Source organism: Protopterus annectens, chromosome 2.part0, assembly GCF_019279795.1.
Source record: "Protopterus annectens isolate FY-2018-M chromosome 2.part0, PAN1.0, whole genome shotgun sequence".
Lineage (NCBI taxonomy): Eukaryota > Metazoa > Chordata > Ceratodontiformes > Protopteridae > Protopterus > Protopterus annectens.
Genome location: NC_056728.1, coordinates 30,859,765 through 30,883,118, shown reverse-complemented (window position 1 = coordinate 30,883,118; position 23,354 = coordinate 30,859,765). Strand labels below are relative to the sequence as shown.

Below are 23,354 nucleotides of genomic sequence, written 5' to 3'. Positions count from 1 at the left end.
AATGTCTAATCACCAGTGAGACAGCTCATACACTGTACAGCATAGCCAGGGTCTAGTATTGCATGCATCAGAGTTGATCTTGTTGTTTGTCTATGCTGGTTCAGACATGTGGACTAGATGCCACTTCTTGGCTAGTGCTGTAATGTCTTGTGCCCACCTCTGCCTTGCATGAGCTTCTCCTGTTGGTTCCTCCGATGACTCCTCACCCTTCTCCTCTGCTGCTGCTGTCTCTGGTACCTTTTATTCTCCAATGACAATACCCTGCTGTAACCATCTGTATACTACCATGTAGTACAGCACTGCACAGACACCATTTATCTTTCTTCAAGTCTGCAGAGCATATTGCAGTGTGCTAGCAGTAGAATATGTGCAGTAGAAATTGGTTTTCAGCAATCTGAATGCATACTTGACAATGCTAGAGGTCTGTCACAGTTGCAACGTTGTATGTCATCCAAGCCACTCAGTGTGGTTTGTCTATTGTTGTCATGAGCCATGATTATAGGGTGCATCAGCATCACAAATAAGATGTCCATGTATAAATCACCCAACAAAAATCACTTGCATAATCCAGATGTGTGCCAAATGTGGGAATCATGGGTACTGCCTGGGTAATGTACAGAGACATTGCATGTAATACATTGCAGACCACCTGCCATCTGATGGAGTGGAAGCCCTTCTGTTTGACATACTGCTGTCCATGTGCACCAGATGGTGGGTAAAATTTGTGGCTAATATAATCTCAGGGAAATTGGCTATTTCATAGAGTACCTACATAGTGTTGCTTCAATCCTCTGAGGTATGTGGGAACCGCATATTGCCCTCTATATACTGTAACATAACATCAAGGAAGTGGTGTAGAATTCACAAGATGCCTGTACTATGCTCACCTTGATAGTCACTGGAAAGTCTCTTCAAGAAAATAGTTAATAATACACAGACCTTACTGTTAACAGGAATGAGTATTCCATAAATCCTATGGGAATCCATGTGAGGACAGCACATGGCTACAAGCTCTCACATGGTGTCTCTGTCCACACTATATCATCCATTTATGTCCCTGATGTGGACTGGATGGCATGTTAGGCACAGATGGGTTCTTCAGTGACAGAGAGCAATGACATACACTGCCATTCACACTGGCTGCGTAAACAGTACCTAACATGTAGTGTTCCGATAATGCAGATACTTCTGTCTCTGTTGAGTGAACTGTGCAGTTTTTATACATTTCTGATTCACTCCACCATGTTGCTTATGATAACTTGGCATTTCTCACTAGCCTCATTAGCATAATTTTGTGACGTTCCATCTCATTATATGGTCATTTACATAAGATGCTGAAAGCACTATTTCACCAAGCTGTGCAATTGTGCTGTCTATATTTCTGAACTGTCCCCACCCACTGTGTTACCACTCATTGTGCTGTTTTGCGTAATGAATTTCACTAATTGTGAATCCCAGCTCAAGACTTACAAAAATGTGAAATGAGTGCAAGCCAACAAAATGGATTCACTGACTTGCACGTTGGGTTGTACTCCATTCAGTCTCCTGACTGTCTACAGCTTTGAGGTCAGTGAAGAAAGTTCACATTGTTGTGCACCCCTACAGAAAGGCTGCAAAAGAATTAAAAAGAGCTGGTTGTGCACAAAATAACACAAGTATTCAAAGGAAATTGAGATCAACACAGCAGAGGCATGTAAAGTATCTGAAGTCCAGAAGACTGGAAGGCATAGTTTGGGAAGGAAACAGTAGTTTGAGATCACCAGTAGATTTTTCTAAAAATATTAATAAATAAAAAAGTAACCACTAACACAGTACTGGCTCTCTAACAGCTTGTGTCCATGGCAGCTGTCCCCTTCCCTTTGCTCCACCCTAGTTATGGCTCTATGTTTCTTGAGCAGAGAAAGCTGTACACATGCCATTGAAGGCCTATAATATGTTTGGAGTTGCAAGAGCTCAATAGACAGCTTATCAGAGTCAGAGTGAGTTCATTCTGTAGAAGAAAATAGAACCTTGAGTAGAGTTTTGAAAGGATCTTCAAACAGAATGTGGATGTGTTTTGGAAGAACCAGATACCTGTACATGAGAAAGGGTGATCTACCTAAAAGACTGAAGTGCAGTGAAATAAAGATAAATAAACATAATAAACTGCTGTCTTTCTTTTCATGTTAACTCATAGACATGGTAAAGCTCTGTTTTTGCTTTACACTGAAATTAAGCACTATTGCCGTGTTGCCTTTGAAAATATTTAGTTAAATACCCTGGAAGACTGTGTGTGATCTAACTCCCTGTGGCCCTGATAACAAGATTCTGTTGTCACATACACCTTCACATGCACACACACACACACACACACACACACACACACACATACATATATATATATATATATATATATATATATATATATATATATATATATATATATATATATATACATTACTTACTTTGGTCAACAAATCAACAAAGTCAATGTGAAGAACATCAACCACAAAAGGCTGACAATGCAAATGTCAACAATCAGCTATGCATGGAAAAGGACCCCTTGCTAATTATCTCTATTTACTCTGAGACTGCACAATCCCCAGGAAAAGGGAATATTCCCCTACATGGGGATTGTTGATCTAGTTCACCAAATGTGATAGAATAAACAGATATAAACCACCTAGCCTGAGTCCTATATATATATATATATATATATATATATATATATATATATATATATATATATAGTTCCACTTTATAATCTCGAAATACTGAAATCTCAAATGTCAGTTTCCCGAGACCGTAAAGTCGAATGTTCCAAATCCTGAAACCCCAAAACTGCGAAACACAAAATCACGAAGGCAAACACACCATAAACCACACAACACATACATCATCCAACCCGCACTACAACAAACCAACAAACAAAACACACAAAAACACAAACCAACAAAACTACACTACATATAAACAGGTGGGCAAGCCCCCCACACCCTCCCTATTTATATATACTAACTTTGGGATCGCACCAAACAGAAAAAGACAGCAAACTCACCACTACACACTCTACAGTACCCTCGCACACACACATCACAAATATATGAACACCACCACTTTCAACACTTAAAGACTCATCCTTTTACCTGCCAACTCTTACTAACACATAAAACTTCCAAACACACATGTACTCAAACACATACCTAAAACCCAACAAAATACCAACTTACCTTACATACCAGTTAAATCCACACAATGCACGATACATCCTGCACACACACTATATCCAGCGTCAAATACTGGAACACCATAACCGTGAATTCGACATTTCCGGATTTGCGCTTATGGAGTTTCGGGATTTTAAAAATTCCACTTTATGGTCTCAAGATACTGATATTCGAGATTTCAGTATTTCGAGATTATAAAGTGGAACTATATATGTACATATATATATATATATATATATATATATATATATATATATATATATATATATATATATATATATATATATATATATATATATGGGTCTCATGCAGAATGTCGAAGCTTAAAACTTTGAATTGCATATGGTTGAAGACCATATGATCGAAGTTTTAAAACTTTGACATTCTGCATGGAGATCGGCATACAGAGTGGAATGGGAGAATTCCCTTTTCCTTTCTGTAGTGCGATCTCGGAGTTGGTATATTTAAGTAGCAGGGGGTGTGGGGGGCACAGAGGGGCTTGCCCCCCTGCATATATCTATTTTAGTTTTTTTTGTTTGTTTTTTGAATGATCGACATTATAAAATTTGATCATATGGTTTCGACCATATGTGTTTGATATTTTAACATAGACCCATATATATATATATATATATATATATATATATATATATATATATATATATATATATATATATATATATAGATTGAAGTTAATCTAAAATTCATTATATAGACAATAAAAACCTTGACCACAAAAGGTCTGAAAAAATACATAGACATATTAACAACGTGTGCTCCAAGACACAAATTTGGAGCATGCAAAAAAATATCTGCTGTTGTTTTACAGGGCAGCAAGCCCCCCTCCTAATTATATATGCTAACTCCAAGATCGCACAATCCCCGGGAAAGGGGCTTATTTCCCAGCCCCAGCAACTATCGATCTCACACACCTGTCAAATTTCTGTTTTTTCAACCAAACTGTGTCAATAAAACAGACACCAGGATTATTAAAAGCACTCCTCTATATATGTATATATATATATATATATATATATATATATATATATATATATATATATATACACCGTATTTCTTTTTTAATAAGACCTAACCAGAGAGTAAGGCCTAGCATGGTTTTTCCAGGGTGTTCATGATATAAGCCCTACACCAAAAATAAGCCCCAATTCCAATTCTTACTGTAACCTAATCATCACTCACACTTGATGGTTGAGATCCTTGGCCCATAAACCTACGCAGGTATACTTTGATCGGTCAAAGTACAGACAAAGAAAGGGAAGCATGCACTCATGGTAATGAGCAGCTGTGGTAGCGTCTTCTCTTCATAACCAGCACCATTTTGTGTTGCCACTCCGGTTGCATAAGTCTTCAATTACCCCCCCCAGATAAGATGAGTGCAAAAGGCAAAAGCATTTCCGTTGAGTACAAGAAAGGAATCATGGAGGACTCCTGTGGAAAGAACCTGATGGCTTTCTGTAAAGAGAGGAAGTTAGATCTCTGAATGGTCCGAAAATGATGAGCAGCATATGTTAACCTCAGTCAACAGGCCGACGAGGGAAATGGCAAGAAGTGTAAGTGTGGATCAGGTCGGCAACTATTATTTCCTGAGCTTGAAGACATCATCTGTGAGTGGATTGCTAACAGGAGAGCAAAGGCTTTGGTTTTGCGCAGGGCTGATATTCAAGCATTTGCCCTTGCAATAGCACCACAGTTAGAAATATCCACAGAAGAATTCAAAGCATCACAACATTGGCTGGATGGCTTCCTTCAGCGATATGAACTATCTCTAAGAAGATCAACAACACTGTTCAAGCTGGAAGATACTGAAGTTATTAAATGTGCACTTGTGTTCAAGTCCTTTGTTGATGGCATTGACTTACCAACTCTTAAACATGATCGCTATGGATGAAACTGCAGTGTTTATGGGCCAAGGATCTCAAACAACAATTGATCAGAGAGGTACCTCATAAATCTACATTCCCTCCACTGGTTACGAGAGTGTACGTGTTACCTGTATTTTGGCAATTCATCTAGATGGAAAGAAAACCCCACCTCTAATCATTAGTAAGGGCAAGAAAGAAAAGATTGAACGTGTTTCAGGCATTTACATTCTTGAAACCAAAAAAGCCTAGTGCACACAAGCAGTTATAAGGAAGTGGGTCGATGTAATGCTGCCACTTGTTTTGCTAGGTGGTTAAAGAGGTCTGCTAGTCTGGGACTCAGCCAGCACTCACCGCACTGAAGAAACAAAGAAATTCGTAGCACGGAGGAGAATAACTCAAATAATGAGTCCTGCAGGAATGACTGCCTGTCTCCAGACTCTTGATATTGCAATAAACAAGCCATTCAAGGACCATTTGCACATGGAACTCAATGACTACATTGAAAATAGAATAGAGAGAAATCTGCATGGAAACTTTGTGAAGCCTAGCCTGCAAGAGGTCATGACTTGGGTGAAAAATTCATGGGATAAAACCACTGACAGCTGTGTTGCCAATGCACTATGAGCAGGCTACTTGGACAAGCAGTGCTCATTTAAGGAGAGCTCAATTGCTAGGCATGACAGACTGGGGCCAATGGTTCTACAGCAAATGGAGTCACAAGAAATTCAGGCCAAAATTCAGGGGTTGGACACTTATGACAATGTCTCAGAAGAAGATGACATGACTGTATTTGAATAACTGTGAAAGCTAAGGTGCAGATATTCTGGACTTGAAATGTTTTTTGCACTGTTTATGTAGAATTTACACACAACTGGCAACCCATTATTAGAACTTTTCTCCAGTAATAGAAAAGTACAAAATAAATGTTAATTTGTGTATATGAATAAATGTTGATTTTTGTACATGAAGAAATGTTAATTTGTGTTCATTAATTAATGTCAATTTTTGTACATGAATAACTGAATAAAGGTAGATTGTTGTACAGTGCAGGTAAATAAGGCATCCCCCGATAGTAAGCCCTAATGCGCATTTCGCCAGGAGAAAGAATATAAGACCCAGTCTTATTTTCAGGGGAAATATGGTATGAGCAGCGGGACATCATCCAGAGCTGAGACCCGGACTCTGACGGGAGACCCCGTCGTGCTTTAACTCTGGAGGCTGCCTAATCATGCCGTGTCTCTGTGCCCTGGGTGCCTCTCAAGGGGACCTCCCTCCAATCCCTGCCACCTTTGCAGAACTCCCCTTGGCCACCGAGGGGCAAGCCCACTCTCATCGGGACATCTGAGCCCCCTCCGGGACCCTCACACCCTCCCTTGCAGGAGTGCTCCATGCCCGGGAGCCTTTCCCTGGTCTCCTCTTCCGATCCGGTCCAGAGCACTATGTTCCACCTCTCCCGCACATGCCCTGCAGGATGCCTAACAGGGCCATGTCTCTGAGCTCTCGCGGCCTCTCACTGGGACCTCCCTTTGTTTTTGGCCGACCTCGTGGAATTTGCCTTGGCCACCGACCGGCAACAGTGACCTCATCGGGACTTCCGCATCCCCCTCCTTTCCCATCCAGATGAACGTGAGGGACTTTGCCGCAATTCATTGACTCTGTCCCTACCAGCCGGGGATCAGACCCTCACACCTCCCTGGTAGGAGGGCTCCATGCCAGGGGGCCTTCCCCCGCTCTACCCTTCCGACTTCCACAGGGGGGACTCACCCACAGAATTCACTCGGGAAGGAGAGCTCCTGGCCCCATGGCTTTCAGCAGCACCATCCCCTGAAACTTCCAAACCACTGGGGGTGAGCGCTCTCGGCTCCCTCGCACCGAGGGAGGAGTGCTCCATGCCCGGGGGCCTAACCCCACTCTCCCCTTCCGACTTCTACAGGGTGGACTCACCCACTGAATTCACCTGGGAAGGAGAGCTCCTGGCCCCATGACTTTCAGCAGCACCATCCCCTGAAACTTGAGAACCACCGGGGGGGGGGCATGCTCTCGGTCCCTCGCACCCAGGCTGGAGCACACCATGCCTGGGGGCCTTCCCCCGCTCTCCCCTTCTGACTTCTACAGGGCGGACTCACCCACCAAATTCACCTGGGAAGAAGAGTTCCTGGCCCCGTGGCTTTCAGCAGGACCATCCCCTGAAACTTCTGAACCACCAAGGGGTGCATGCTCTCAGCTCCCTCACACCCAGGGGGTAGTGCTCCATGCCCATGGAGCCTTCCCCCACTCTCCCCTTCCGATCCGATCCAGAGCACTATGGTCCACCTCTCCCACATATCCCCTGCAGGCTACCTAACTGGGCCGTGTCTCCAAGCCCTCGCGGCCTCTCACCGGGACCTCCCTCCATTTTTGGTCAACCTCATGGAACTCCCCTCAGCTGCCGACCGGCAGCCGCGACCTCATCTGGACTTCCACGTACCCCTCCTTTCCCGTCCAGATGAACAAGAGGGACTTTGCCGCATTTTGCAGATGCCATCCCTTACCAGCAGGGTACAGGACCCTCACACCTCCCTGGCAGGAGCGCTCCTGACTCACCCACCGAATTCACCTGGGAAGGAGAGCTCCTGGCCCCACAGCTTTCAGCAGAACCATCCCTTGAAACTTCTGAACCACTGGGGGGAGCGGTCTCGGCTCCCTCGCACCCAGACGGAGCGCTCTATGCCCAGGCGGCCTTCCCCCGCTCTCCCCTTCTGACTTCCACAGGGGGGACTCACCCACCGAATTCACCCAGGAAGGAGAGCTCCTGGCACCGTGGCTTTCAGCAGGACCAATCCTGAAATGTCCGAACCACTGGGGAGAGTGGTTTCGGCTCCCTCGCACCAAGGGTGAGCGCTCCATGCCCAGGAGCCTTCCCCCGCCCTCCCCTTCTGATCTGGTCCAGAACACAATGGTCCACCTCTCCTGCATATCATCTGCTGGCTGCCTAACTGGGCAGTGTCTCTGAGCCCTCGTGGCCTCTCACCGGGAACTCCCTCCATTTTTGGCTGACTTCGCAGAACTCCCCTCAGCCACTGACCAGCAGCCGTGCTCCCATTGGGACTTCCACTTCCCCCTCCTTACCCATCCAGATGAACACGAGGGACTTTGCCGTATTTCGCTGATGCCATCCCCTACCAGCTGGGGACGGGGCCCTCACACCTACCTGGCAGGATTGCTCCATGCCCAGGTGCCTTCCCCTGCTCTGCCCCTCTGACATCCACTGAATTCACCTGGGAAGGAGAGCTCCTGGTCCCGCAGCCTTGAGCCAGACACTCCCTTGGGGCCACGACCAGGACCCTCACACCCAGGAGGGAGCGCTCCATGCCCAGGGGCCTTACGCCACTCTCCCCTATCAAACTTCCACAGGGCCGGACACCCCCTCCGGGTTTCCACTTCCACCCGGGTGGGAGCGCTCTTTTCCCGGTTTACATATCTCCTGGAGGCTGCTAGCCATGCCATGTCCCCGTGCCTACTGAGCCTCTCAGGGAACCTCTGTCTGATCCTGGCCAACCTCGCAGAACTTCCCTCGGCCACCAAGCAGCAGCCATGCTCCCATCGGGATTTCAGCGTTCCCCTTCTTTCCCATCCAGAGCATTCTGGGGACTTTGCCACATTTCAAGGGATGCCGTCCAGTACTGCATGAGGACGGACACCTCATACCTGCCTGGAAGGATCTATCTAGGCCCCACGGCCTTATGCCAGACACTCCCTTAAGGACTTTCATTAGGGAGCTCCACCTGACCCCCCTCAACTGGGCAGGAGCACTCCTGGCCCAGCAACCTTGAGCCAGATGCTCCCTTGGGGCCGTGACCCAGGTCCACACACCCAGGAGGGAGCGCTCTATGCCCAGGGGGCTTATATCGCTCTCCACTTCACACCTACCTGGAAGGAGCGCTCCTGGGGCCACGGCCTTATGCCAGATGCTCCCTTGGGGCCGTGACCTGGATCCTCACACTCAGGAGGGATCGCTTCATGCCCGAGGGCCTTCTGGACTTCCATCACAGAGGGGGCCATGGTCCTCTCACAGCCTGGCTGTTTTTCAGCTCTCATTCCCTTTAGGACTTCCATGGGGAGGGACCCCCTCATGGCTTCCACTTCTACCCAGGGGGGAGAGCTCTTTTCCCAGGTTACATAACTCCTGGAGGTTGTCAAATCGTAATGTGTCAACCCTGCCCTCAGAGCCCCTCAGGGGAGCTTCCCATTGATCCTACCAGCCTTCTGGAACTCTGCTGGGCCATGAGGCCTCAGCCAGACCCTCATCCAGACTTCCATGACACCGGTTCTCCCCTTTGCCCTCCACTTAGGGCTTTCAAACTCGCACAGGATATGGCCCCTGGTCTCTGCATCTTGGCCCATTTTGTCTTGCTCCTCCAACTATGTGGTGACAGGCGCCGACAAATTTGCTTCACTTAGAGCCTTTTATCTTCTTCCCCCTTGCCTCCTGAGTGGTACTGTTTGCAGTGCAGCATCCCCGCATTGCCGGGTAAAGGACTGGAGGCTGACCCAGCACCTGCGGATGGTACTGGTTGTGAGATGACATGGTGGCCATATCCCCACACCCCTAGGGGCTGAGGGGGACAGGATCCTGAATCTGGTTTCCCCAGATAGACCTCTGCTCTCTCTCAGGAGGCACACACCAGACTCCAGGTTACCATTCCGAGGACGACCCTTAAGCCCGAGTACGCAATCCTTAGCCCCATCTGTCCAGCAGGGGTTTCGCCTATCTGGACAGAGGCTCAGAGGGTGTTGAGTGAGGGGTGTGACCAGTGACCTCCTCCCACAGTGGACGCTCCTCTGCTGGGTTGTGCCCAGACCATGCTCCCTCCATCCCCCAGGCAGATCCCACACCCACCGCCAAGGAACAAAGTCCTACCGACTATCTGGACAAACAAGGGGAGGGCAGTCTCATCCGGCCTAAGACAGGTCCCCCCTCCCTATGAGGGCATGGAGCCTGTACCCCCGCTAGGCTCGAGGCTGACTTTCAATAGATCACAGCTTTTTGCTGCTCTGCTAATTACGAAACCCTGACCCAGAATCAGGTCGTCTATGAATGATTTAGCACCTGGTTCCCCACCAATGTGCAGTGCAGTGCTGGAGATAGGCGGCCCCCTTCCATCCGTGCTCCATCCCAGTGACCAGCGGCACTCATCGCTGACCTTGTGGATGGCTATCCTTGGCCAGCCAGAGTTCCTTGGCAGTAAAGTATCATTACGTTTAGGCAGGATTCTGACTTAGAGGAGTTCAGTCATAATCCCACAGATGGTAGCTTTGCACCATTAGCTCCTCACCCAAGCACATACACCAAATGTCTGAACCTGCAGTTCCTCTCGTACTGAGCAGGATTACTATAGTAGCAACACATCATCAGTAGGGTAAAACTAACCTGCCTCACGATGATCTAAACCCAGCTCACGTTCCCTATTAGTGGGTGAACAATCCAACGCTTGGTAAATTCTCTTTCACAATGATAGGAAGAGCCGACATGGAAGGATCAAAAAGAGACATCTCTATGAATGCTTTGCCGCCACAAGACAGTTATCCCTGTGGTAACTTTTCTGACACTTTCTGCTTAAAACCCAAAAAGCCAGAAGGATCATGAGGCCCCGCTTTCACGGTCTGTATTCATACTAAAAATCAAGATCAAGCGAGCTTTTGCCCTTCTGCTCCATGGGAGGTTTCTGTCCTCCCTGAGCTTGCCTTAGGACACCTGCTTTACTCTTTGACAGGTGTACCACCCCAGTCAAACTTCCCACCTGACACTGTCCCCGCAGTGGGTTGCACCCGGACGCCCAGACACTTAGAGGCAGAAACGAGAGCCCCGGTGTGGCTCACACCCTTGCCTCACTGGGTAAGTAAAAAAACTATAAGACTAGTGGTATTTCACCAGTGGCTGAGGCCTTCCACTTATTCTACACCTCTCATGTCACTTCACAGTACCAAACAATAGTCAAGCTCAACAGGGTCGTCTTTCCCCACTGATTCTGCCAAAGCCCATTACCTTAGCTGTAGTTTTGCTAGGTAGTAGGTAGGGACAGTGGGAATCTCCTTCATCCATTCATGTGAGTCACTAATTAGATGACAAGGCATTTGGCTACCTTAAGAGAGTCATAGTTACTCCCGCCGTTTACCCGTGCTTCATTGAATTTCTTCACTTTGACATTCAGAGCACTGGACAGAAATCATATAGTGTCTACACCCGTCTTGGGCCATTGTGATGCTTTGTTTTAATTAAACAGTGGAATTCCTCTGGTCCACACCAGTTCTAAGTCAGCTGCTAGCTGTGAAATTATGTAGAATGCCAATCGGTTCTGGCACCTGCCCCAGCTGGGGCGATCCACAGGAAGGGCCCAGTGCCCTTTCAGAGTCACCGCCGATGTCCCCCCCGTCCCACCCCGAGGGGGGAGCACAGCAAGGGGGTGATGCCTTGTCCAGCCGTGGTGCTCTCCCAGCGATATTCATGCCCAACCCTGACCAACCCAGCCCTTAGAGCCAATCCTTATCCCAAAGTTAGGGATCTGACTTGCCGACTTCCCTTACCTACATTGTTCTAACATGCCAGAGGCTTTTCACCTTGGAGACCTGCTGCAGATATGGGTATGGCACGGCGTGAGACACAAACCCTCACCCCCGGATTTTCAAGGGCTGGTGAGAGGTCACCTGACGCTGACAGAACAGAGATGCTTTCCAGGTCGCGGGCCCATCTCTCTGGAAGAACCCATTCCTGGGCACCCTTGCCCTTTACATAGAAAAGAGAACTCTCCCAGGGGCCCCTGCCAGCTTCTCTGGGATCATTTGCTTCACCACACTGGACACAGCGAGGCACCCATCTCTGCCACTGCGGATTCGGGGATCTGAACCTGACTTCCTTTCAATCAGTTAAGGGCGATGGAGGCTATCGCCCATCCCTTCAGAACAGAGCTCACCTATCTCTCAGGACTGACTGACCCATGTTCAACTGCTATTCAGTGCTTCTCCACTTCGGCCTTCAAAGCTCCCGTTTGAATATTTGCTACTACCACCAAGATCTGCACCCATGGAGGCTCCACCTGGGCCCTAGCCCTGGGCTTCAGTGCCACCGCAGTGGCCCTCCTACTCATAGTGGCATAGCCCCCCTCATCTCCCAGCACCAGTGACGGCCAGGTATGGGCCCGATGCTCCAGCGCCATCCATTTTCAGGGCTAGTTGATTCACCAGGTGAGTTGTTACACACTCCTTAGCGGATTCTGACTTCCACACCTTTTCTGGGGTCTGATGAGCATCGGCATTGGGCGCCTTAACCCGGCATTCGGTTCATCCTGCAGCCCCAGTTCTGCATACCAAAAGTGGCCCATTGGGCGCTCACATTCCACACCCGGCTCCAAGCCAGCGAGTCGGGTTTCTTATCCATTTAATGTTTGAGAATAGGTTGAGATCATTTCAGCCCTAAGACCTCTAATCATTCACTTTACCAGATAAAACTGCATCCGCCGAGTGCCGGCTATCCTGAGGGAAACTTCAGAGGGAACCATCTACTAGATGGTTCGATTAGTGTTTCATCCCTATACCCAGGTCGGATGACCGATTTGCACATTAGGACCACTACGGACATCCACCAGAGTTTCCTCTGGCTTGACCCTGCCCAGGCATATTTCACCATCTTTTGGGTCCCAACAGATGTGCTCACGCTCCACCTCCCCAATGGTATGGGTGAGATAGGCCAGCGGTGCACCCCCCAGGTGGTGGTGGGGGGAATCCCCCCTTAGCCGGTGCTCACCGGCCCTCACTTTCATTGCACCATGGGGGTCTCCTGCCCACACTTGGACTTGCGCACCTGTTAGACTCCTTGGTCCATGTTTCAAGATGGGACAGGTGGGTCACTGACATCACTGCAGACCCCGGGCACCCGAGGTGAGGCCACCGGCATGGCGGCAGGATGCAGTTGGGCTGCACTAAGGGCAGTCCGGCCCAGTTGACAGTCCCACCGGGAGCTGGGGCCCCCATCACTGGGCACGGCGAGGGCTGATGCTGCAGGCTGTAACACTCCCCTATGATGAGGGGAGCCGCCTTCAGCACTGCCTTCTCAGCCAATGGCACACAACCACAGAGGAAATGAACCCAATGGTGGCCAGCATGCTAGGGGACAGTCCCCCACTCCCTGGAGGGGATCTGCCTCACTCGTGCAGCCAGCACGGCCGCCATGTAGAATCCTCTGTGCGGACCACACGGACCCCACCCATTTACCTCTGAACGGTTTCATGCCCTCTTGAACTCTCTCTTCAAAGTTCTTTTCAACTTTCGCTTAGGGTACTTGTTCGCTATCGGCCTCTTGCCCATGTTTAGCCTTAGATGGAGTTTACCACCCACTTTGGGCTGCATTCACAAACAACCTGAATCTAGGAAGACCTGATACCGACACACCGGGGGCCACCTCCGGCTTCAGACCGTCCACGGGCTGAGCCTCGATCACAAGAACTTGGGCACCCTGGGCGGTGCCGGGGAGACAGACTTCGTTCGCTACATTTCCCTACCCCTGTCACCCGGTCGGGGATTCAGAGCTAGGCTATTCCCTCTTCACTCACTGTTACCGAGGGAATCCTGGTTAGTTTCTTTTCCTCCGCTTAGTAATATGCTTAAATCCTGCAGGTCACCACGTCTGATCTGAGGTTGCGTTCAGTGCATGGTCACAGGGGTGGACAACAGGGACCTCAGGGGTGGACAGATTACCCATCCTCCCTTGGCCCCCACACACCCACTCCCCACCACCAAACTCCAAGCGGTGGAGGAGGACAGCCAACATGGCCTCAGCACGCAGGAACTGAGCAGGCAGGTGTCAGGCTCCACACCAGGAGGGCAGCCCAGTGGCAGTACCACTGACAGCCTCCAAGGGCAAGCCAGACATGCACCATCTCCATCCCATCCTCAGACAGACTTCCTCGATCTGGGTGGCAGAACACTACTCCATCCACATCTCTCCCTGGGGGGACAGGGGGCCTGCAGCAAGCTCCCTTGACTCCTCAGTCATGCCCTCCACAGGGGCCAGACACCCCCATGGGCAATGGAAGCCACAATGACCCTCAGACAGGTGTAGCCCCAGGAGTAACCCGGGTCTGCAAAGTGCGTTCAAAGTGGTGATGATCAATGTGCCCTGCAATTCACATTAGTTCCCACAGCTAGCTGCGTTATTCATTGATGCATGAGCTGAGTGATCCACCACTCAGAGTCATACATTTCACATTCATCATGGGCACCACTGCCCTCCCGGCATTGCACCTCAAGAGAGCACGCGAGGTGTCACAGGCTTCATCATGGGTGCCCAGACTGGGGTTACTGGCCCCACGCCGCAGGACAGCAGGGAGTCCCACAGCAGTCGGCATGTGGCTACACTGCCAACCTTCTGGATCTTTGAACCAACACCTTGCGTGGAGCAGGGCATCCTCTACAGGTACCCATGACCGATATTGAGAGAAGAGGACTCCATTGTGAAACCTCTTGGGGGTGGCCCTGCAAGGCAAGAGGGGAGGCCACTGCCCCCTGCCAGGACTGCACCCTCTCCCTCCCACAACTGCATGGGGAGCCAGCCACCTCCAGGGTGCCCGTTGGACTGCACCATTGGGCCAGCACACCCTCCACCACCATCCCCTCATGGCAGCAGAGGAGCACCTGCACCTCCCACTGCATGGATGCACCCCCACCTTCCCACTGCTGGGAGTCACGGGGACAGACACCACCCCTCATCTCACTCCCGCCACTCTCCCTCCCTCCCTCCCCCCTGGAGACAAAGGCTCAGTCCTGCTGGCATCCACAAGGGTGCATGGAGAGATAGGAGTCAGAGAAAGACAGAGAGACACAGAGGATAAGGGCAGAAGAGCAAGGAGAAGCCCTGGTACCTGTGGACAAGAACATCCCAGGAGCCACGGCGTTAATGATCCTTCGGCAGTTTCACCTACCGAAACCTTGTTACGACTTTTACTTCCTCTAGATAGTCAAGTTTGATCGTCTTCTCGGCGCACCGCTGGGGCCGTGACCAACTCCAGTGGGCCAATCCGAGGACCTCAATAAACCATCCAATCGCTAGTAGCAATGGGCGGTGTGTGCAAAGGGCAGGGACTTAAGCGACACAAGCTTATGACCCGCACTTACTGGGAATTCCTCGTTCACAGAGAATATTTGCAATTTCTGGTCCCTATCACGAATGGGGTTCAGTGGATTACCTGGACCTGTCAGCCAAGGGTAGAAACATGCTGATCCATTCACTGTAGCACACGTGCAGCCACGGACATCTAAGGGCATCACGGACCTGTTATTGCTCAATCTCGTGTGGCTGAAAGCCACTTGTCCCTCTAAGAAGTTGGAGACGACCACACTGGGCCACATAACTATTTAGCATGGTGGAGTCTCGTTCGTTATCGAAATTAACCAGACACCTCACTCCACCAACTAAGAACAGCCATGCACCATCACCCACAGAATCGGGAAAGAGCTATCAATCTGTCAATCCTTTCTGTATCCAGGCCGGGTGAGTTTCCCGTGTTGAGTCAAATTAAGCCACAAGCTCCACTCCTGGTGGTGCCCTTCTGTCAATTCCTTTAAGTTTCAGCTTTGCAACCATAATTCCCCTGGAACCCAAAGACTTTGGTTTCCCAGAAGCTCCCCAGCAGGTCATGGGAATAATTCACCCAGATTGCAAGTTGACATTGTTTATGGTTGGAACTACGACGGTATCTGATCCTCTTCGAACCTCCAACTTTCGTTCTTGATTAATGAAAACCTTCTCGGAAAATGCTTTCACTTTTGTTCATCTTGTGCCGGTCCAAGAATTTCACCTCTAGCGGCACAATACGAATGCCCCCAGCCGTCCCTCTTAATCATGGCCCCAGTTCTGAAAACCAACAAAATTGAACCGGAGTCCTATTCCATTTTTCCTAGCTAAAGTATTCAGGTGACCGGCCTGCTTTGAACACTCTAATATTTTCAAAGTAAACACTTCGGACACCCGGGACACTCAGTTAAGAGCACCGAGGGAGTGCTGAGAGGCAGGGGCTGGGACAGGCAGTAGCTCACCTCATGGCAGACCGCTAGCCCAATCCCAAGATCCAACTACGAGCTTTTTAATTGCAGCAACTTTAATATACGCTATTGGAGCTGGAATTACTGTGGCTGCTGGCACCAGACTTGCCTTTCAATAGATCCTCGTTAAAGGATTTAAATTGTACTCATTCCAATAACAGGGCCTCGAAAGAGTCCTGTATTGTTATTTTTTGCCACTACCTCCCCGAGTCGGGAGTGGATAATTTGCGCACCTGCTGCCTTCCTTGGATGTGGTAGCCATTTCTCAGGCTCCCTCTCTGGAATCGAACCCTGATTCCCCGTTACCTATGATTACCATGGTAGGCACAGATAGTACCATTGAAAGTTGATAGGGCAGACATTTGAATGTAGCATCACCGCCATGAGGGCACGCGATCGGCCCGAGTTTATCTACAGTCACCAAAGCTGATGAGCCAAGACCCGGATTGATTTTGTTCTGATAAATGCACGCATCCCCAGAGGTCAGCGCTTGTCAGCATGTATTAGCTCTAGAATTACCACAGTTATCCAAGTAATGGTGGAGTGATCAAAGAACCATAACTGATTTAATGAGCCATTTGCAGTTTCACTGTAATGTTCATGTGCACAGAGACTTGCATGGCTTAATCTTTGGGACAAGCATATGCTACTGGCAAGATCAACAAGATAGGAGCACCTCGTTGGGTGGGCAGAGATGAGGGACCAAAGCCCACACCTCTGCTGACAGGAGAGTTCCCTCTCCCTGCAGAGGAGGCACCCTGGGTGATGGTCGTGAACCAGCAACCACAACCCTGGAGGGCTGCAGGCCAGCACAGTGTGCATCAGTGCTATAGCTAGAGAAAAGGGGGATACAGCCCCACACCCTTCAGCCTCACATGGATGCCGGGGATGGCAACCGTGTCACAGGACTCCTATGCCTCAGCCTGGGCTAATTGGTCTCACCTAGACTTCCACCCTAAGGGGCACAGAGTGCTCCATACCCCAACCATACCTAGCTCCTGGGGTGGAGAACCCCAACCCACAATCCATGACCCACAGAGCCATGCCACAGGAGCCCTCCACCAGTGGGAGTTGGTTGGCCTGATTGATTGATAGATAGTGGGAAAGGGCACCACTATAATATGGGGACATCTGGCAGGACATTTTCACCGGGGCTGGTACCCAGACTTGACATATAACGAAAAACCCCTTTGTCCCATAACTCCTGGAGGCTGCCAAATTGTGCCGGATCATGCGAGCCCACTGGGCAATTGAGGGAGTGAATATGCAGCGTGCGACCACCCCCGCCAAACTCCCCTCGGCCCTGGAGGGGCAATTACATTTTCCTATGGACTTCCAAGTCCACCTCCTTTCCAATCCAGGGTTACTCTGGGGACTTTGTGATTTTTCGAGAACGCCTTTGAGAATGGGCAGGGTCAGATGCTTGAATGGCCAGGAGCTCTCTGGGCCTTCAGGCCTACGCAAGAAGCAGACTTAATGACTTCTTTAAGGGCCTACCATGGTGGCCCCCCTTCGACCATGCATAGAGACCTCTTTACCTGGATGTGGCACAAGGCTCACCTCGGGGACCTCGCTACCTCCATGACTCCTGCAGGCTGCCTAACCATGCTGTGTCTCCATGCCCTGGGTGCCTCTCAGCAGGACCTCTCTCCGATCCCTGCTGCCTTCATGGAAATCCCCTCGGCCACCAAGGGGCAGGCCCACTCTCATCAGGAAGTCCGAGCCCCCTTCTTTCCATTCCAGAACACCATGGTCTCAGTTTTCCCACATATCCCCTGCAGGCCGCCTAACCATGCCATGTCTCTGGGCCCTGGGTGCCTCTCAGTGGTACCTCCATCCAATCCCTGCTGCCTTCGCGGAATTCCAATTGGCTGCCGAGGCGCAGGCCCACTCTTATCAGGACGTCCAAGGTCCTATGGGACCCTCACACCTTTCTGGCAGGAGCACTCCATGCCCGGGAGCCTTTCCCGCTCTCCTCTTCTGATCTGGTCCAGAGCACCATGGTCCACCTCTCCTGCATATCCCCTACAGGCTGCCTAATTGGGACATGTCTCCAAGCCCTTGCGGCCTCTCACGGGACCTACCTCCATTTTTGGCTGACCTCGCACAACTCCATTCAGTCGCCGACCAGCAGCCATGACCTCATCAAGACTTCTGAGTCCCCCTCCTATCCCATCCAGATGAATGCGAGGGACTTTGCCACAATTCACGGATGCCATCCCCTACCAGCCAGGGATGGGACCCTCACATCTCCCTGGCAGGAGTGCTCCATGCCCGGAGGCCTTCCCTCGCTCTAGACTTTAGAGTTCCACAAGGGGACTCAGCCACAGAATTTACCCAGGAAGGAGAGCTCCTGGTCCCGTGGCTTTCAGCAGCACTATCCCCTGAAACTTCGAACCACCGGGGGGGAGCGGTCATGGCTTCCTCGCACCCGGGGGGGAGCACTCCATGCCCAGGAGCCTTTGCCTGCTCTCCCCTTCTGACTTCCACAGGGAGGACTCACCCACCAAATTCATCCTGGAAGGAGAGCTCCTGGCCCCGCGACTTTCAGCAGGACCATCCCCTGAAACTTCCAAACCACCAGGGGGGTGCACACTTGGCTCCCTCCCACCCAAGGGGGAAGCGATCCATGCCCAGGAGCCTTCCCCGCTCTCCCCTTCTGATCAGGACCAGAGCACCACCGCCCACCTCTCCCACATATCCCCTGCAGGCTGCCTAACCAGTCTGTCTATCTGAGCTCTCGCAGCCTCTAACTGGGACCTCCCTCCATTTTTGGCTGACCTCGTGGAACCCCCTCATCTGCCGACTGGCAGCTGCAACCTCATCAGGATTTCTGCGTCCCCTTCCTTTCCGTCCAGATGAGCGTGAGGGACTTTGACACATTTCACGGATGATGTCCCCTACTGGCCGGGGATGGGACCCTCACACTTCCCTGGCAGAAGCACTTCATGCCCAGGTGCCATCCTTCACTCTCATCCTCTAACTTCACCAGGGGCAGACTCACCCACCAAATTCACCCAGGAAGGAAAGCTCTTGGCCAAGCGGATTTCAGCAGCACCATCCCCTGTAAATTCCGAACCACCGGGGGGAGTGGCCTTGGCTTCCTCACACCCAGGGGGTAGTGCTCCATGCCCAGGGACCTTCCCCCACTCTCCCCTTCTGACGTCCACAGGGGGGACTTACCTGGGAAGGAGAGCTCCTGGCCCTGTGGCTTTCAGCAGGACCATCCTCTGAAACTTCTGAACTACTGGGGTTGCGCTCTCTGCTCCCTCGCACCCAGGGGGGGGGAGCGCTCCATGCCCAGGAGCCTTCCCCGCCTCCCATTCTGATTCAGTCCAGAGCACCATGGTCCTCTTCTCCCACATATCCCTTGCAACCTGCCTAACCGGGCCATGTCTCCAAGCCCTTGCGGCCCCTCACCGGGACCTGCCTCCATTTTTGGCTGACCTTGCACAACTCCCCATGTCTGCCGACCAGCAGCCACTACTGCATTGGGACTTCCAAGTCCCTCTCCTATCCTGTCCAGATGAATGCAAGGGACTTTGTCACAATTTGCGGGTGCTGTCCCCTACCGGCCAGGGGACGGGACCCTCACATCTCCCTGGCAGGAGTGCTCCATGCCCGGAGGCCTTCCATCGATCTAGACTTCAGAGTTCCACAAGGGGACTCACCCACAGAATTTAGCTGGGAAGGAGAGGTCCTGGTCCCATGGCTTTCAGCAGCACCATCCCCTGAAACTTCGAACCACCGGGGGAGCGCACATGGCTTCCTCGCACCCAGGGGGAGCGCTCCATGCCCAGGGGCCTTTGCTCGCTCTCCCCTTCCAACTTCCACAGGGGGGAGTCACCCATCGAATTAATCTGGGAAGGAGACCTCCTGGCCCTGCGGCTTTCAACAGGACCATCCTCTGAAACTTCTGTACCACAAGCGGGGAGCGGTCTTGGCTCCCTCTCACCCTGGGGGGAGCACTCCATGCCTGGCAAACTTCCACCACTCTCCCTTTCTCCTTTCCACAGGGGGGACTCGCCCACCAAATTCATCTGGGAAGGAGAGCTCCTGGCCCCGCAGCTTTTAGCAGGACCATCCCCTGAAACTTCCAAACCATCGGGGGTGCACAATTGGCTCCCTCCCACCCACGGGGGGAGTGCTCCATGCCCATGAGCCTTCTCCCAAAGGGGATGACTATGCACTTTTTGGCATTTAGCTTGAGGCCATGATTTTGACACCAGGTATCTGTCTCAGTGAGACCCTTTTGGAGGATGTCTGTGTCAGCCGGAGAGTCAATTATAGCCCCTAGTTTGCAGTCGTCTGTGAACTTGGTCAGCCATAGTCCTTCTGTGCTTGCCTGTACCTCTGACAAGTATATACCGAACAGGAGGGGTCCCAGGACTGAGCCCTGGGGCACACCACTTGTAACTGGTTTAGAGATGGACCTAGATCCTGCAACTCTTATCATGTGGGTTCTGTCCGTGAGCCAGTTTGCAATCCATCTTGTGACGTAGGGGTTTATGTTCAGGGTGGTGAGTTTGTCTATAATACCAGAATGTCAACGTAGTAGTTGCCAGCGAGTCGGGTTTCTTATCCATTTAATGTTTGAGAATAGGTTGAGATCATTTCAGCCCTAAGACCTCTAATCATTCACTTTACCAGATAAAACTGCATCCGCCGAAAGCCGGCTATCCTGAGGGAAACTTCAGAGGGAACCATCTACTAGATGGTTCGATTAGTGTTCATCCTCTATACCCAGGTCGGATGACCCGATTTGCACATTAGGACCACTACGGACATCCAACAATTGGGGAGTTTCCTCTGGCTTGACCCTGCCCAGGCATAGTTCACCATCTTTTGGGTCCACCCAGGTGTGCTCACACTCCACCTCCCCAATGGTATGGGTGAGATAGGCCAGCGTGCACCCCAGGTGGTGTGGGGGGAATCCCCTTAGCCGGTGCTCACCGCCCCTCACTTCATTGCACCATGGGGGTCTCCTGCCCATCCTTGGACTCTCGCATCTGTTAGACCCCTTGTTCCATGTTTCAGGATGGGACGGGTGGGTCACTGACATCACTGCAGACCCTGGGCACCCAAGGTGAGTCCGCCAGCACGGCGGCAGGACGCAGTCAGGCCGCACTGAGAGCAGTCCGGCCCAGATGACAGTCCCACCGGGAGCTGGGGCCCCCATCACTGGGCACAGTGAGGGCTGATGCCGCAGGCTGTAACACTCCCCTACGATGAGGGGAGCCACCCTCAGCACTGCCTTCTCAGCCAATGGCACACAACCACAGAGGAAATGAACCCAATGGTGGCCAGCATGCTAGGGGACAGTCCCCCACCCCCTGGAGGGGATCTGCCTCACCTGCAGCCAGCAGCCGCCATGTAGAACCCTCTGTGGGACCACACGCCCAGGACCCCACCCATTTACCTCTGAACGGTTTCATGCCCTCTTGAACTCTCTCTTCAAAGTTCTTTTCAACTTTCGCCCAGGGTACTTGTTCGCTATCGGCCTCTTGCCCATGTTTAGCCTTAGATGGAGTTTACCACCCACTTTGGGCTGCATTCACAAACAACCTGAATCTAGGAAGACCTGATACCGGCTGGCTACACACGGGGGCCACCTCCGGCTTCGGGCAAGATCCACGGGCTGAGCCTCGATCACAAGAACTTGGGCACCCTGGGCGGTGCCGGGGAGACAGACTTCGTTCGCTACATTTCCCTACCCCTGTCACCCGGTCGGGGATTCAGAGCTAGGCTATTCCCTCTTCACTCACTGTTACCGAGGGAATCCTGGTTAGTTTCTTTTCCTCCGCTTAGTAATATGCTTAAATCCTGCAGGTCACCACGTCTGATCTGAGGTTGCGTTCAGTGCATGGTCACAGGGGTGGACAACAGGGACCTCAGGGGTGGACAGATTACCCATCCTCCCTTGGCCCCCACACACCCACTCCCCACCACCAAACTCCAAGCGGTGGAGGAGGACAGCCAACATGGCCTCAGCACGCAGGAACTGAGCAGGCAGGTGTCAGGGCTCCACACCAGGAGGGCAGCCCAGTGGCAGTACCACTGACAGCCTCCAAGGGCAAGCCAGACATGCACCATCTCCATCCCATCCTCAGACAGACTTCCTCGATCTGGGTGGCAGAACACTACTCCATCCACATCTCTCCCTGGGGGGACAGGGGGCCTGCAGCAAGCTCCCTTGACTCCTCAGTCATGCCCTCCACAGGGGCCAGACACCCCCATGGGCAATGGAAGCCACAATGACCCTCAGACAGGTGTGTAGCCCCAGGAGTAACCCGGGTCTGCAAAGTGCGTTCAAAGTGGTGATGATCAATGTGCTGCAGTTCACATTAGTTCCCACAGCTAGCTGCGTTATTCATTGATGCATGAGCTGGGTGATCCACCACCAGAGTCCATACATTTCACATTCATCATGGGCACCACTGCCCTCCCGGCATTGCACCTCAAGAGAGCACGCGAGGTGTCACAGGCTTCATCATGGGTGCCCAGACTGGGGTTACTGGCCCCACGCCCGCCAGGACAGCAGGGAGTCCCACAGCAGTCGGCATGTGGCTACACTGCCAACCTTCTGGATCTTTGAACCAACACCTTGCGTGGAGCAGGGCATCCTCTACAGGTACCCATGACCGATATTGAGAGAAGAGGACTCCATTGTGAAACCTCTTGGGGGTGGCCCTGCAAGGCAAGAGGGGAGGCCACTGCCCCCTGCCAGGATGGCACCCTCTCCCTCCCACTACTGCATGGGGAACCAGCCACCTCCGGGGTGCATGGTGGACCGCACCATTGGACCAGGCACACCCTCCACCACCATCCACTCATGGCAGCAAAGGAGTAGCTGCACCTCCCACTGCATGGATGCATCCCCTCCCTCCCACTGCTGGGAGTCACGGGGACAGACACCACCCCTCATCTCACTCCCGCCACTGTCCCTCCCTCCCTCTGTCCCCCTGGAGCCACAGGTTCAGTCCTGCTGGCATCCACAAGGGTGCATGTAGAGATAGGAGTCAGAGACAGACAGAGAGACACAGAGGATAAGGGCAGAAGAGCAAGGAGAAGCCCTGGTACCTGTGGACAAGAACATCCCAGGAGCCACGGCGTTAATGATCCTTCGGCAGTTTCACCTACCGAAACCTTGTTACGACTTTTACTTCCTCTAGATAGTCAAGTTTGATCGTCT

At 51.5% G+C, this 23,354-nt stretch overlaps 2 non-coding genes and 1 pseudogene across 2 annotated transcripts; all 3 read right to left on the bottom strand.

The window, feature by feature from the left end:
- Window positions 1–10,070: 10,070 nt before the first annotated feature.
- On the bottom strand, window positions 10,071–13,762 carry LOC122793872. Its single transcript, XR_006363586.1, has one exon. It is a non-coding gene; the product is annotated as a 28S ribosomal RNA (ribosomal RNA).
- Window positions 13,763–14,163: 401 nt separating this feature from the next.
- Window positions 14,164–14,317, bottom strand: LOC122793889. The gene has a single exon (XR_006363596.1). It is a non-coding gene; the product is annotated as a 5.8S ribosomal RNA (ribosomal RNA).
- Window positions 14,318–22,417: 8,100 nt separating this feature from the next.
- On the bottom strand, window positions 22,418–22,570 carry LOC122793788 (annotated as a pseudogene).
- Window positions 22,571–23,354: the final 784 nt, after the last annotated feature.